Here is a 15,058-nt window from a genome sequence, read left to right as displayed (position 1 = left end):
GTGTCACCTAGCCGCTGGATGAGATTGCTTTCACCAGAAAATGCTTTGTTCCTTCATTTATCAAGCTGGTTGCTGGTGCTGGGGTTATCCCTTGAGCAAGGTGTGGGAGAGAAAATGTAGACCAGAAAGGGAGCTGAAATTGAATTACCGTGCGCTGAGCACACGTATGGTGCTTTTTCTCATCAACTCTGTGATGTTGGGGTTCTCTCTCATTTACTCAAGAAGCTCAGACAGGGAGAGTGGTCTCAACCATATCAGACTGGGGCCCCCTTTCTGTAAAAAAAAAATTTTGAAATGATCCTTCACTAATCTGAAGTGAAACCCATTTTCTACACTATTTAAAAACAAACAAGATGAAGCCTTTAATATAAAAAAGGAAAGCAGTTTATAAAATATTATGTATTTCTGTATGTTAGGCATGACTGCTAGAAGACATAAGAAGTCAGATGCTTGAACCCACTTGAAGCTATTCCGTACTTGCCCTATAAGAAAATTAAGAGTGAAGGCACATATAGACATCAGAATAAAAACTACAGTCAGGGGGGCTTCCCTGGTGGCGCAGTGGTTGAGAGTCCGCCTGCCGATGCAGGGGACACGGGTTCGTGCCCCGGTCCGGGAGGATCCTGCATGCCGCGGAGCGGCTGGGCCCATGAGCCATGGACGCTGAGCCTGCGCTGGGCCCATGAGCCATGGACACTGAGCCTGCGCGTCCGGAGCCTGTGCTCCGCAGTGGGAGAGGCCACAACAGTGAGAGACCTGCGTACCGCAAAAAAAAACAAACCACAGTCAGGAAGTAATGATAGATCAGACTTATTTGAATGATAGGAGAGAGGGAGAAATAAGCTTAACTGAAGTAGGGATAACATGCCAAGACAAATAGACTGCTGAATTGGAGAAATGAGAAAGTACAGTATTCTCACAAATGAGCTGGGCCTTAAAACTATAATGTCAAAAAATAAACTCACAACGGGACTTTCCTGGTGGTCCAGTGGTTAAGACTCCACACTTCTTTTCCGGTCAGCAGCCTGAGGTGACCTCTAAAAATGGTTCGCTATTCACTTGACCCAGAAAACCCCACAAAATCATGCAAGTCGAGAGGTTCAAATCTTCGTGTTCACTTTAAGAACACTCGTGAAACAGCCCAGGCCATTGAGGGTATGCATATCCGAAAAGCCACCAAGTATCTGAAGGATGTTACCTTAAAGAAGCAATGTGTGCCATTCCGTTGTTACAATGGTGGAGCTGGTAGGTGTGCCCAGGCCAAACAGTGGTGCTGGACGCAGGGTTGGTGGCCCAAAAAGAGTGCTTAATTTTTACTGCACATGCTCAAAAATGCAGAGAGTAATGCTGAACTGTAGAGCTTAGATGTAGATTCTCTGGTCATTGAGCATATCCAGGTGAACAAAGCCCCCAAGATGCAGCGCAGGACTTACAGAGCTCATGGTCGGATCAACCCATACATGAGCTCTCCCTGCCACATTGAGATGATCCTTACTGAAAAATAACAGATTGTTCCTAAATCAGAAGAGGAGGTTGCCCAGAAGAAAAAGATATCCCAGAAGAAATTGAAGAAACAAAAACTTATGGCCTGGGAATAAATGCTGCAAAAAATAAATGCAAATAAAAGTAAAAAAAAAAAAAAAAAAAAGACTCCACACTTCCACTGAAGGGTGCACGGTTGGATCCCTGGTCGGGGGAACTAAGATCCCTCATGCTGCAAGGCCAAAAAACCAAAACAAACAAAAAAACCAAACCTCACAACATGGGGCAGGGGGAGGGGAGTAAATTAAAAAGTACCTATCCCATGGGGTTGTTATGAAGGTTTAAGTGAATTAATACATGAAATGTGCTTAAAACAGTTCCTGGCACTTAAACACAGTTTAAGTATTAAATAGTATATATCCTTTGATAGAAGGGGAATGACAATTAGAAAAAAATTTAGTGCAAATGCACAGGGTAAAGTACTCAATTACTTCTAGACAGTGGCTTTATTCCATTTAATCATTCTTTCTTTAATGGCTTTATGCAGGTGCTTTTAATATTTTCTACCTGTAGTTGGTTCAGACCCGTGGGCATGGGTAATTCTTTGTGTACCAGACATCGAGTACCTCTGTCCCCTTCCCCTAAAGTCAGTTAGCTCCCTGGCCAGTGTGACCACCATAAAAAAAAAAAAAAATCAGTTCCCCAGGCACCCACTAGGAGGCAGTACTGCCCTGTTGAGAATACTAAGCCAAATTCTTTGCCTGAGGTCACATACCTGTTTAGTAGAATTGCATCTCCACTGACTCCAAAGTCTTTTTTTCCACTATGATAGTAACAATAAAGATAGTAATAAAGACAATAGTGATAATAATTAGCATTCCTTGAACTCATGCCAGCATTTTACTAAATGTTTTACATATATATACCACCAGCTCACTTAAAACTCACCATTTGAGGGCAGTTTCTCATTTTGCAGATGAAGAAACCAAGGCTTAGGTCCAAGACCCATGTTAAGTGTTCTGCGTAGAAGAGGTTGCACTTGAGCTAAGTGTTGAAGAATGGGATTGGCATAGAAAGCTGGTTATATAAAGAAAAAAACCACATGCATAAAAGCAAAGGCATGAAACTTCAAGATTTTACATGGACTGACAACTTTAAGACCCCATGAATTTATTCAGGGTTTAGAATTGGAGATTGGTAGAAAGTCAGAGCTAGAGGGGAACTTAGAGTTCATCAGGGATTGGTGATTTTCAAACTTGAAAACTAGCCAAATCTTTTTGGAATGAAATCTTATATATAATAACTATAAAATATATAAAACAATTTAAATGATATTGTTATAAAAAGTATAAGTTCTAGTAGATAATATTCACTTATAAAGATAGGAAAAATAATGTTGTTTTGATGAATGCGGTATTAGATTGACCTCAGAACCCAGTTTTTCCTGTTTTGGTTGTACAGAGAAGTGAATATAATAGGTAACATTTTAAAACACCTCATTTTGCAATCCCATAAGTGACAGGATAGGAAGGTCTACCCCAAAACCACCTAGAAACACAGATTCACTTCAGTATATTAATAGCCATATGGTTGAACAGGTTTAATGTTTAAAAAAATACTTTGAAAAATCATTAGATACACATGTATATATTTTAAACAAACAAATGTCTGTGAGACTCCTGTAGCACCATGTGAGAATTCCTTATGCTGCCCTCGTCTTTACTCTGCAGACAAAGAGCCTGAGGTGAAGGGACAGGGGAGTGAGTTGCTCAGACTCATGGGGCCCAGCTAGGGCCATCTCTGGGCACTCAGCCTCCTGAGTCCCAGCCCAGTGCTCCTTCTGAGAGACCAGTCGACATCTGGTGTGGCAGCATGCCACAGCCTGGCTGTACAACCCCTCACCTGAGAGGGCCCTTGGCTGCTTGCCCATCTCCCTGGCAGATAAAGCCTCAGACAGAGGGCAAACAGTACCTGGCTCCAGGAGTCAGTGCAGGTCTGATTCATGCAGTGGTTTGTGCCTGTGCCAGCCGTGAAGGCTGTCTCCTGATCCTCTGCTCATTTTCATCACTTCCCTCACTGTGGCCAGACTGGGACTCTTGAGCAACAGGCAGACACCTGTGAGCTTGGGAATGGTGTTGGCTCTTTTAAGGAGGGTTTTCCAGGCCACAATGGGACTTGTCTGTCCCATCCCCCTGGGCAGCTCAGAGCATTGCCCCATCAACGTCAGTTTCAGTATCAGGGTGGGGCGGCATGATGGGGTGGGGTGCTGTGTTACCAGGGCGCAGACACATTGGCAGCAGATGGTGCCTCTGGAGCATGGGAGAACAGGTGGGCTACCTACCACCAGGATTTCAAAAATACCATTTATCAGCATTTGCCTTTTGAAAGATGCAATTTGCTTACAAATGGCAAGACATTTAAAAATTTAATTTGCTCTTTTTTTCAGAGAAGCATATTAAGTCATTATTAGGAGATTTTTTCTTTTTTTTTGTGGTACGCGGGCCTCTCACTGTTGTGGCCTCTCCCATTGCGGACCACAGGCTCCGCTCGCGCAGGCTCAGCGGCCATGGCTCACGGGCCCAGCCGCTCTGCGGCATGTGGGATCTTCCCAGACCGGGGCACGAACCCACGTCCCCTGCATCGGCAGGTGGACTCTCAACCACTGCGTCACCAGGGAAGCCCTAGGAGGTATTTTTAATCACAGTATATTAGCATTTTTGTTTACAGAATGCATTCTGTTGCTACTGAAGAGAATACCATGAGCAAGCAATGTTTTTATACAGAAACAAATGTTTTAAAAGTAGGTTCAGACACTGAAACCTTTGGCTAGACACAGGCTGTTATTTAATAATAAATTAACCTGACCTTGACTCAGAACAGGTGCCCCAGAAGCAGGTTCGTAGAGTATCGCTCTGCTGGGAAAGGCTCTTCTTCGAGGCTCTATGGTCACGTTGCAGGAGAGGGAGAAGGTTCTGCTTTCTTCCAGAGTTGAAGGGATGACCTTGATCAAATCGTTGTGCATTTGTATACCCGCTCCTGGCACGTCACCGTGGCCTCTCGTGACAGTGAAGCCTTTGACTTCTCTGGGAACTCAGTACCCACAGCTAAGAAGTGGGAGCTACACTGCTTCCCTTCCAGGCTTGTTGGGACAAAACCTGAGGTAACGCGTGTAAAGCTTCAACAACTCTGCCTGGCACAAAGGAAGTCCCAAAAGTTGCCAAGCTCAGCGTTTTTCACATGAGCTCTACTCCATCCCCTTTAATTACTCATTTTTAATTCAAAGGTAATCCATGATGTGGTAGAAAAAAGAGAGAATACATAAACAAAAAAGGAAGAAAGGGACCCAATAGTTTCTGGTTTTCCTAAGTTTTTTTCTATCCTGTTTTCTTTATTCTGTGTGCTCGGAATGGGAAGTGTCCTCATTTGTGTTTAGGGAGTGTTAGAGAGGTGATATCATGGCCCCACTTTGCAAATGAGGAAACTGAATCCAGAAAGAAGAAGTGCCTTTCCCAAGGTCACGAAGACAGTAGGAAGGTTAAGTCAGGTTTGAAACCCACAGCCTGTGAGTCCGAGCCCAGCACTCGTTTCAGGACCAGGAGGGGCCTCAGAGGTGCCGTGCACTGAGGTGTCCACAGGTGAGTCTCAGACACCTGCTCCTGAACCCCCATGTGTGCAGGGAACCTGTGCCCATGATATCGTATTTCCCTCATGATGACTTGAGGTACTCAAAACCATTCCCCACTGAAGATAAATTCCTATTTTGCAGCCTGCCCAGTCCTGGGAGTGGGCAGGCTGTGAGTAAACAACTCACCTAAGTAGGGTTTTTTTTATTATTATTAATTTATTTACTTATTTTGGCTGCGTTGGGTCTTTGTTGCTGCGCATGGGCTTTCACTGGTTGTTGTGAGCGGGGGCTACTCTTCGTTGTGGTGCTCCAGCTTCTTGTTGCGGTGGCTTCTCTTGTTGTGGAGCATGGGCTCTAGGCACACGGGCCTCAGTAGTTGCAGCATGTGGGCTCAGTAGTTGTGGCTCGTGGGCTCTAGAGTGCAGGCTCAGTAGTTGTGGCGCACGGGATTAGTTGCTCCGCGGCATGTGGGATCTTCCCGGACCAGGGCTTGAACCCGTGTCCCCTGTGTTGGCAGTCTTAACCACTGCGCCACCAGGGAAGCCCTAAGTAGGGTTTTTAGGTGCCTCAGTTTTGCTTTCCCAGGGATACTGGGTTGGCACTGTCCTTAGTCTTGCAAGCACGTTAAGTACTGTCCTTCTGGGCTTTTCCCTCACTTTATTTTTAAGATTTATTTTTGGGACTTCCTGGTCCGGGAAGATCCCACATGCCGCGGAACAACTAAGCCCGTGTGCCACAACTACTGAGCCTGCACTCTAGAGCCCACGAGCCACAACTACTGAAGCCCGTGTGCCTAGAGCCCGTGCTCTGCAACAAGAGAAGCCACCGCAATGAGAAGCCTGTGCACCACAACGAAGAGTAACCCCTGCTCGATGCAACCTAAGAAAGCCCGCGTGCAGCAATGGAGACCCGATGCAGCGAAAAATAAATATATATATTTTTTAAATTTTTTATTTATTTTTGGCTGCATCAGGTCTTAGTTGCGGCATGAGGAATCTTCGTTGCAGCCTGCAAGCTTCTCTCCAGTTGTGGCCCACAGGCTTCTCTCTAGTCGTGGTGTGTAGGTTTTCTCTTAGTTGTGGTGTGCAGGTTCCAGGGCACGTGGGCTCTGTAGTTGTGGCGCTCGGGTTCCAGAGCACGTGGGCTCTGTAATTTGCAGCCCGTAGGCTCCCTAGTTGAGGTGTGCAAGCTCAGTAGTTGTGGCGTGCAGGCATAGTTGCCTGTGGCACATGGGATCTTAGTTCCCTGAAAATGGCCCACAGTGTCCTTCCAGCTGAATTCTGACTCAGCCTCATCCACTGCTTCAGGCAGAGGCACCCCTTGATCAGATACAAGTTTGCTACACTGGGACCAAATGGCCTGCAAGGTCTTTTCCAGCACTCACTAGGACTTGCCAAGACCAGAAAAAGAATAAGGTTTTCTATAAGGATGGCAGGTCCAGACAGTCTATTTCCTGGAGGGGAAAGGAAAAATGTTAAATGCATACAGCGGCTGACAATTCATCCAAGGCGGCATCAGACTTTTTAACAGCCTTTTTGTTCTACAGCGGTCAGGCAAGTGTTAATATTTGACTAAGATTTGAATAGTCTCTGAAAACTTAGTCTTCAAACAACTCTGTTAATAGTTACTATTCCCATTGCACAGATGTGGAAACTGAAGCTTAGAGAAGGTAAATAACTTACCTCAGAGTGAGGAAATGCCACAGCCAGGACTAGAACCCAAGGCCTGACTCCTTAGGCCCAAGCTCTTCCAGCACATCTCAGCTGTGTGTATGTGCTATTAGCAGGGCTGGCATTGGGATTCACATTGATTCAGAGTCTGCATGGATACCCACGAAACCCCTGGAGGAAGCAAGTTCTTTCTCAGAGAAGGCCAGTGGGTGTAAAGGAGAAGGATGCCAATGAGAAATGAACACTGCCAGGGCCAGAAGTTGTCTGTGCAATGGCCACTGGGTCACCTTTCGTCATTCAGAGCAGCATCAAGAAGGTTTTGCATAACATTTCCAGGTTGCACAATGGGGCTCGAAGTCCTATGGCTGTCTCTGGTGGGAAGAGCACAGCATTCAGAGTCTGGAGACCTGGATTTGGCTTCTGTTGGCTTCCAGCAATACTGTATTACAAGCCTGTGCACATTACTTGGCTCCTTGGGCCTTGGTCTTGTCATCTGTAAAACAGGAACATGGGGCTATTATAGGATTTAAATGGAAAAAAACCCAACAATCTTTAATGAAAGCTTCGTAGGTGCCCAGCACTGTTCACCGGCATTAACTTATTTAGTCTTCACAGCAACCCTCAGAGACTAGGTGTTATTACTGTCTTCAGGTTAAAAAAGAGGCACAGTTAAGTAACTTGCCCAGTATTACACAGCAGCAAGTGGGGAAGCTGGAATTGGAACCTAGACAGTCCATTAGATGAATAAATGAATTCTAGGGCTGGTGAATCCTAGACAACACCTTTCTGAGTGTCAAAGACTATTCAAGGTAGATGGGCCCTTAGAAGGGCCTTAGTTTAAGGACTGTTTAGCAGATAAGGAATCCATGGGTCAGAGGGTGAAAAACCTGCAGGATGTCTTGGTAAGTCTGTGGCAGAACTGAGGTGAGGATCCAGGCCTCTGGGCAGCCTTGCCTAGTCGGGGCACCCATGGTCCACAATCCTGAGGTTATGTTCTAGGAAACACAACTCAGTGAAAAAGTGCAGTCACTTCCATAATCACTAATGCAGAGAGACTCAGTGAACACTTAAGGCACTTCCACTCTCGGACACATTGTATCCATTAACCCTTTCCCAAACACTTTAAATAACACTGTTAGGAAAATGGTAATGAAAGAATAAGGCACTAGGCAATGCTGTGTGATAACACATACCTACAAAACCCTGCACTTAGAATACATACAAATAAAAGGATATACTAGAATGGCTGCCTACGCAGCAGGGGATTGGGAGTGACCTACACGGTAAAGGGGAATACATAAAACAAGAGGGGACAAGCCAGGATTAGTGATGACTGTGAGCCACCATCTGGGGAGTAGGATTGACTCATCCCACTGCACTGGAGGGCCAAAAATAAAACTGAGTAAAATAAGACACGAGATGAAATCACTTTGCCTGAAACATATTGGCTCTGGGCTCAAGGAGGAAAAGCGGGCACACATCCTGGGCTGCCTCACCAAAGGCAGAGGCCTGGAAGTGTCCCTGAGTGGAGTGAGTCAGGTCAAGGGGAGAGCCAGTTACACGTATGTCTGTGAGCTCAAGCCTACCACACACTGGTCCAAGTGGCACACCCACCCATCTCCCATGCCAACGGACTGTGCCTGGGAAGATCAGGTGAAGGAAGAGGGCATCTTCATTTACTCAGCTTGCCCACTGTAGATGGGACAGTTGGATGCAGACCTCCCCTAACAGCCCACCTGGCGACTGGAACCTCCCAGGGAAGCGGGTATCCCCTGAGCACAGAGCCCACAGTTCTGGGCTCGGGTCACAAGGTGGCAGCATGGTGAAGAAAGCTGGTTCTCAACTCCATACAGAGGATATCCAGGTTTGCCTGTGAGCACAGGAAGAGGGGGGACCATGGTCCTTAAAGAGCGAGAGTGGCTCATTTATTAAACATGAAATGAGGCAGAAGCCTGTAACTCCAGTGGCTGGGAAAGGGCATTAAGGAGAGGCAGGCATGATTTTCTAGAAAGTAGTCCTCACCCATGAACCACCACAGTGGTGAGTGACTCTGTCTGTATGTGTGTCTATAGGTGAACGTGTATGATTGAGTATGTCTGGTGTGTGTGTGTGACTAGTGTAATGCTGAGTGTGTGACTGTACATTGAGTGTGAGTGTGTGACTATGAGTCTGGGGGTGGGGGAAGAGGGAAGCAGCAGGCTCAGGTGTTGCCAGAGAGGCTAGGAGGAAACTATAAAACTGGCGATGCCCTCTTTATCAGGAAGCACTTCTGGGTCAATAAGGGCAGAGCACAAAGTTCACACAGATAGTAGTGACTGGAAGGCAGGAAGCATGGCAATGGTATTGGAGAGGCGGTGGTGGTGCTCTCTTGGGATGGGAAGGGCACATACTAAACTTCGCTTAGTTCTAGACTCAGACAATGGACTCTGGGCCCAGGTTCCAACCAGCCTGGCCATTTTCAAATGGTGCAGGTGGAACAGTTAACCTTCCTGGGCTTCAGGTTCACCACCTGTAAAATGGCAGAAATAATTGGGCCTGCCTTCCTGGCTGTGTGTGAGGATTAAAAGAGAGCTGTGTATGTAATGTATGAGAAGAAGGCCTAATGTGTGATGAGTGTGTGCCTGCTGGTTGTGGAGAAAACATGAAATTATGCTATTCAAGGAGGCCCATGGACAGCCTGGTCCATAAATGCCACTAGTAAGGTCAATCTCCTGTTCTCCGCCCACCCTCGGCCTTCTGAAAAGGATCTTCCTGATGGTGCTGTGGTCCTTCAGGAAGTGGCAGTGCCCTGTCTCTGGGGAAGGGGGGAGTTTGCAGGGGACAAGCTTGCCTGGAAGAGGCTGTTAGGCCTACAACCTTCTAGATCCAACTCCAGCTGACACCGCACACTCCAGGCAGTTTAGAATATTGACTCACGCAAACTCGCGCTCAAGTTTTGCCCTTGTTTTTCCTTCTTATTAAGGACTGGATGGAGAGCATTTGGTGTCACCAGGGATTACTTTGAAACTACCGCCTCACATTGGGAGCTGGCTTGAGTCAACTGGTCACCACGGAATTTCTTTTTTTAGTGCACAGACAGCCAAGTTACAGGCAGCTGTTGCCCCGTGCAGGGCGGAAAGTGGCCTACTGACGTAGAGCTGCCTGGCTCGTATTTCTTGGGCAAACAGATGCCGTGTCTCTCAACTCACCAATTAGGAAGCCCAGAAACTGGTTTAGAGACCACGTGTCTAGTTATGTCTAGTTATTCAGGTGGCTTCACTTGGGAAGCACTCTGAATGTCAAAGCCACAAGATAAAGGACATATATAGTAGCTGGGGGTCTCCACTTCTTAGGGGCCACCCCAGGAGGTGGTGAACATTAAGTGCCAAGTCAGCAAGGAAACTCTGTTTTGGAGCCAAAGCGTTAAAAAACACCAGCCACAAACCACTGAGGCTTTACTGAGTGCTTGTTTTGTGCAGGTTCTGAGTCCGGGGAAGGCCTCTGAGGGGAGGGGAAGCTGGAGCTGGAAATTCAAAGTAGTAGGAGGAATTACACTGGATGGGGTAAGGCCCTTCAAGAAGCAGGAATGGCATGAGCAAAGGCATTGAGGTACAAATGTACAAAGTGTGTTACAGGGAAGAGTTAGGTTAGAACAGAGAATTTACAACAATAAATTAACACACATTCATTAAGCGTCTACTATGTGCTAGACACTGTTCGAGTCACCCGGATGAAGTTGGTGACAAAACAAAAATCCCTCCTCTATGGACAGCGTAGTGAATAGCAACAATATAAATAATAATAGCTCACATTTATTGAGAGCTTACTACATACCTAGCACTGTCTTAAGTACTTTATTTACTCATTTAATCCTTAAAACATCCACATAACGTAGGTATGGTTATTATCTCTAGTCCACAGATGAGGAAGTGTTGGCACTGAGTGGTGGAGGCAGAATTCAAACTCAGAGCCCATGCTCTCACTGAGACATTCCACTACTCCACTAACCTCAGTGAGAAAGGGTGAGAGGTCAGGTTGCCAGGTAACATGGTCTGGTCTGGATGGTGTGAATGGTGGGCAGGGAGAGTAGGGATCTGGGGGCATTGTGTGCAGTCAACTGGAGAGGCATGTGGCTGTAAGGACTTGGGGGTTCAGGGGGCAGTGAATCCCTCTGGCCTCACTGAGTAGGGGGAAAGGAGTGAAGACAGAGAAGAATCAGTAGATAAGGTCTGGGACATTCCTTAGGTCATAGTTTGTCTGGAATTAATGAACTTGGTAGAAATTATTCTGTCCTCAGCAAAGAGGACTGACTACCAGTTTACTGTGGATTATTCTTTGTATTATCATTAACTGCAAATCATGAGGGGTGAGGGGGCCTTTCTGGTGGGTCAAGTCCTGAGCCCAAAACAAAGGGGCTCTAAGGGTCTCCCAGACTTGGCCAGAAGATGTGATGATGTACGCAATGTCCAGTCTTGGTCCTTCTCTCCAAACTCCATCAGCTAATCCTCAAACCCAGTGTTCAGGTTACGTCGCAGACCCACTCCCATTCTCCCCCATCCCCTGTCCCCTCATCTCCACCCCTGCCCTGCAGGTCCCTTCACATTTCTTCATCAGAAATCCCAATGCCAGCCCCTCTTGGTGGCCAGCCTGCAGGTCTCTGTGCATGGCTGGAGCCCTGCTTTTGTGTGGGTGATACCACTGCTTTTGCCTCCCTGCCTGCCAACCACTGCCATGCCTGCTCCAGACTTGCAGAAGCACAAGCCAGATCCCTGTTTCAACCTTTTCCAGTTTTCAGCCATGTTTCCTGAACGGATATAAAATTTCACTCCGGTTTAGGTAAGAGCAGCCAACTTTATTTTGGCTGCCACCACTCAGCTGCTGCCAGTGCAGCCTCCTAGAGTCCCCCTCCCTGCACCTGCACGCACGCCCTCTTGGCTACACGGTTTTGCCAAGCCTTCTCCTTGCTGGGTTCTGTCTCAGGGAAAGTCCTGTCCCCTGGACTCCCAGAAGAGCCTGGATCCTCAGGCACAATGCCCCCACTGTGTGTCCCTAAGCCCTCCCCTCCCCCTCCCTCCCTCCCTCTGCTCTGACCCTCCATACACAACTCCAACTTCATGCATATATCCCCTCTGGGGCAGGGTGGGGTCCAGGGGTCAGGTACTCTTGTGAGTTGGCAACAATGTTAACAACAAATTTCAAGATTGCCCTTTAAGAATATCCTCAGCCAGGCATAGACCTTGACAGCTGGGGATTCCCGCCTGGGAATTTTTCCAGTATTCTGCCAGCTGTTTCTTCTCTTTCTGTGGTTTTATTATTTTTCTTTCTGTTCCAACTCCTCCTTTCGCTTTCAGTATGGTAGCTCAGGCCAAATGGCGGTAGAGGGTGGGGACCTGGCAATGGCTGAGGTAGGAGCTGCGGCCATGGTCAGCTGTGCCAAAGGAGGGGAAGGGTTGGGATGAAGGAGGAAACGGGAGTGGAACACAGGAAGTGAGACCAGCAGCAGGGTGGCCTCTTGTTTTTCTGGTGATCTTCATGTCATTCAGCTCTGGGCATAGGGCCTTGTCTCCTCCTGGCCCCTGTCAAAAATGCACATTTGCTACTTGGGACAGTGACACATTAACCCAGTAACACCAATTCACTTGTCAGATGTGCTAGCTGTTGCCTAACAGAGCAGAGATCAAGGAGAAGGGTACATGGAAGAGATAAGTTGTGAAGAAGAGTGTAGGAAGGGTTGGGTGCATGGAGCACATGTTTGGGGAGGTACCATGGCACCTCTGAGCAGGCAGGAGGTGCCAGACACCCCAGGGATTTGGGTAAAAGTGATGAACTCCTACCTAGGAGAACTTTTTTCACTACATAATTAGGCTCCAAGAGGGTGGGTAGGGTGAGTAGAGACCCTTGGTGAGATCATTTCCCTAATGTGATGTTAGTATCACAGCATTTGCTTGTGTTATGGGGCCTCCACAGTGGGTCCCCTGGAAAACTTCCTGATGGGACAGCCACAGGCCTCCAGCTTCAGATAAGGATTAAACTCAGCTGTGTGTAACAGAAAAGCAAAATGAGTGGCTTAAACCAGAGAGTGCTTTATTTTTCCCTCATGTACAAGAATTGTGGAAACAGTCCTGAGCATTTTAAAAGCAAGACTTAAAGGACTAGAGACATCCAGATATCCCTCACCTTCCTGACTCTACTTCAGAGATATTCCCAAGCAGACAGCTCATTCTGTTTAGAGCTTGATAAATGTGTCCTGCATGGGCTTCCTTCTCTCCCTGTCTCATGGCCCTATGTGCTTCCTGGGCTCACCTCCCAAATTCTTATCTGGGGGTCTACATCTGAGGGACCCCCAACCAAGGTACTAATATTAGTGAGCACTTACTGCATTTGAGGTATTGTCTCATTTTTTCCTCAACCCTGTCTGGTGGGTTGCCTCCATTAAGTCCCATTCTAGGAATGAAGCTATAACTTGCTCAAGGTCACCCACCATTAGAGCCAAGACTCAAAAAACTGTTAATTTTGTGATATCTCCTTGGAGTGGATTCCTAGACCTGAATTCCCAAGTCAGATAATGCACATTTTCAGGCTTTTGATCTGTTCTGCCAAACGGCCCCTGAGTAAAGTCAAGCCTACTGCCCCGCCCTACCAGCAGTGTGGGGGATGACTTGCTTCTCATGTCCTCACTGTCAAGGGCTCCTAGCTCTTTTCAACTCAGCCCCTTGAGGCCATTCCTCCAAAATATGTATTTTTTTAAATGCAGAAAGCATTAATATTAACTAACCTGTTAGCCTTGTACTAGCAGACATACAATATGTACCTGCGAGTTGAACTGAAGAGATGGAACCAAGTGGACAAGCTCCTACCCTGAGCAGAACAGTTTTCCTGGGAGGGCAGCTTTTGCCCATCTCCCCTCCATGGAGCCAGGTGGGCGGAGGTGCCTAGGTGGGCAGATGGGAAAGGGAGAGAAAGGATCAAGAAGGAAGGGCACCTGATGGCCACTGTGTGGTAAGGCCTGGGGAGGGAATCTTTGCACAACTTTGCTCTCTTCCACCACATTCCTTTTCTTTGCAGAAATACTGCTGAGCTGGGGGGTGGCAGCAAACAGCCCCCTAACTCTTCCCCTTAGATGTTTGAATAAACTGAGGGTAGCAGGAAAGCATGTAGAGATTCACTGGAATTCCTCTCTCACCAGCATGTGAAGCTGCTGTTTCAGATGTCCTTGGTGAGCAGGGAACCCTACCAATGGCTCCAGGATGGGGCTGTGCCTGCCTGACCCCTTTCTAATAAAACTCTACTAGGCTTTATAGTATCCAAAACACTTTCACATCAAGGAACTCCTCTGATCCTTCTTCAACTTGTAAAGCGGGCTGAGCCAGAGTATCATTATCCCCATTTTACAGATGGGTAAAGTTGAGGCTCTGATTAAAATGATGGTTCAATGTCACATGCTATATTATAAATCAAGATTTCTGTAGCCTTGCTGGGAGTTCTCTGGAGGTTCAGTGGTTAGGACTTAGCACTTTCACTGCTGTGGGCCCAGGTTCAATCCCTGCTTGGGGAAGCAAGAACCTGCAAGCCACATGATGCAGTACCCCCCGCCCCCCCAAAAAAAAAAGATTTCTGTAGCCTTGCCTACTAATTATCATAAGCACGTACTGTGTGGGGCCCTTTGTCCAAGTTATGTCTTTTAGTCCTCACAAAACCCTCTTAGGTGGATAGTCAACTGCATCTGGCAGAGCTGATATTTGAACCTGGGCCTTCAGACTTCATAAGTAAGGGGTTCTCAAAATGTGGTCCCCAGACCAGGAGCATCAGCCAGGAACTTAGAAGAAATGCACATTCTTGGGTCCTGCCCCAGAACTACTGAATTGGAAAACTGGGATGAGGCTTGGCAGTCTATGGTTTAACATGCCCTCCAAGTAATTCTGATGCATGCTCAAATTTGAGAATTGCTGTCCTAATACATTCTTTTAACTCAGTGGATTTTAATCCTGACTGCACCATGGAATCACTTGAGCGCTTTAATAAATACCAATGCTGGGCCAGACCAGAATCTCTGACCAGCCCTGAGGTGGGGCTCAGGCGTCAGTATTTTTAGAAACTCGTCATGTGTATTTCACTGCCTTTGACATGCACCAGGGAGGTAAGCCCTGGAATGCTCCACAGTTTACCAGAAGGTTCTAAAGTAGAAGAACAGGGCAGCCTATACCAGGGAATCCTGGAAGGACTGAAGGAAGACTTGGTGTCCAGGAATGAGAGACTCTGGGGGCTTAGCCTCTCCTTGAGATGCATCCATGCGGGCCCAGGA

General features: G+C 47.1%; 1 long non-coding RNA gene across 1 annotated transcript; it reads right to left on the bottom strand.

Moving 5' to 3' along the window:
• Window positions 1–413: 413 nt before the first annotated feature.
• On the bottom strand, window positions 414–5,314 carry LOC137232051 (uncharacterized). Its single transcript, XR_010946854.1, has 4 exons — window positions 4,348–5,314; window positions 2,431–2,559; window positions 2,258–2,305; window positions 414–756 (listed from the first exon to the last, which is right to left on the bottom strand). It is a non-coding gene; the product is annotated as an uncharacterized lncRNA (long non-coding RNA).
• Between the last annotated feature and the right edge of the window lie 9,744 nt (window positions 5,315–15,058).

The sequence above is a fragment of the Pseudorca crassidens genome, chromosome 10 (assembly GCF_039906515.1).
Source record: "Pseudorca crassidens isolate mPseCra1 chromosome 10, mPseCra1.hap1, whole genome shotgun sequence".
In the NCBI taxonomy this organism is placed as follows: Eukaryota; Metazoa; Chordata; class Mammalia; order Artiodactyla; family Delphinidae; genus Pseudorca; species Pseudorca crassidens.
Note: the sequence above shows the minus strand (reverse complement) of the source record. Positions and strands in the feature narration are given on the sequence as shown.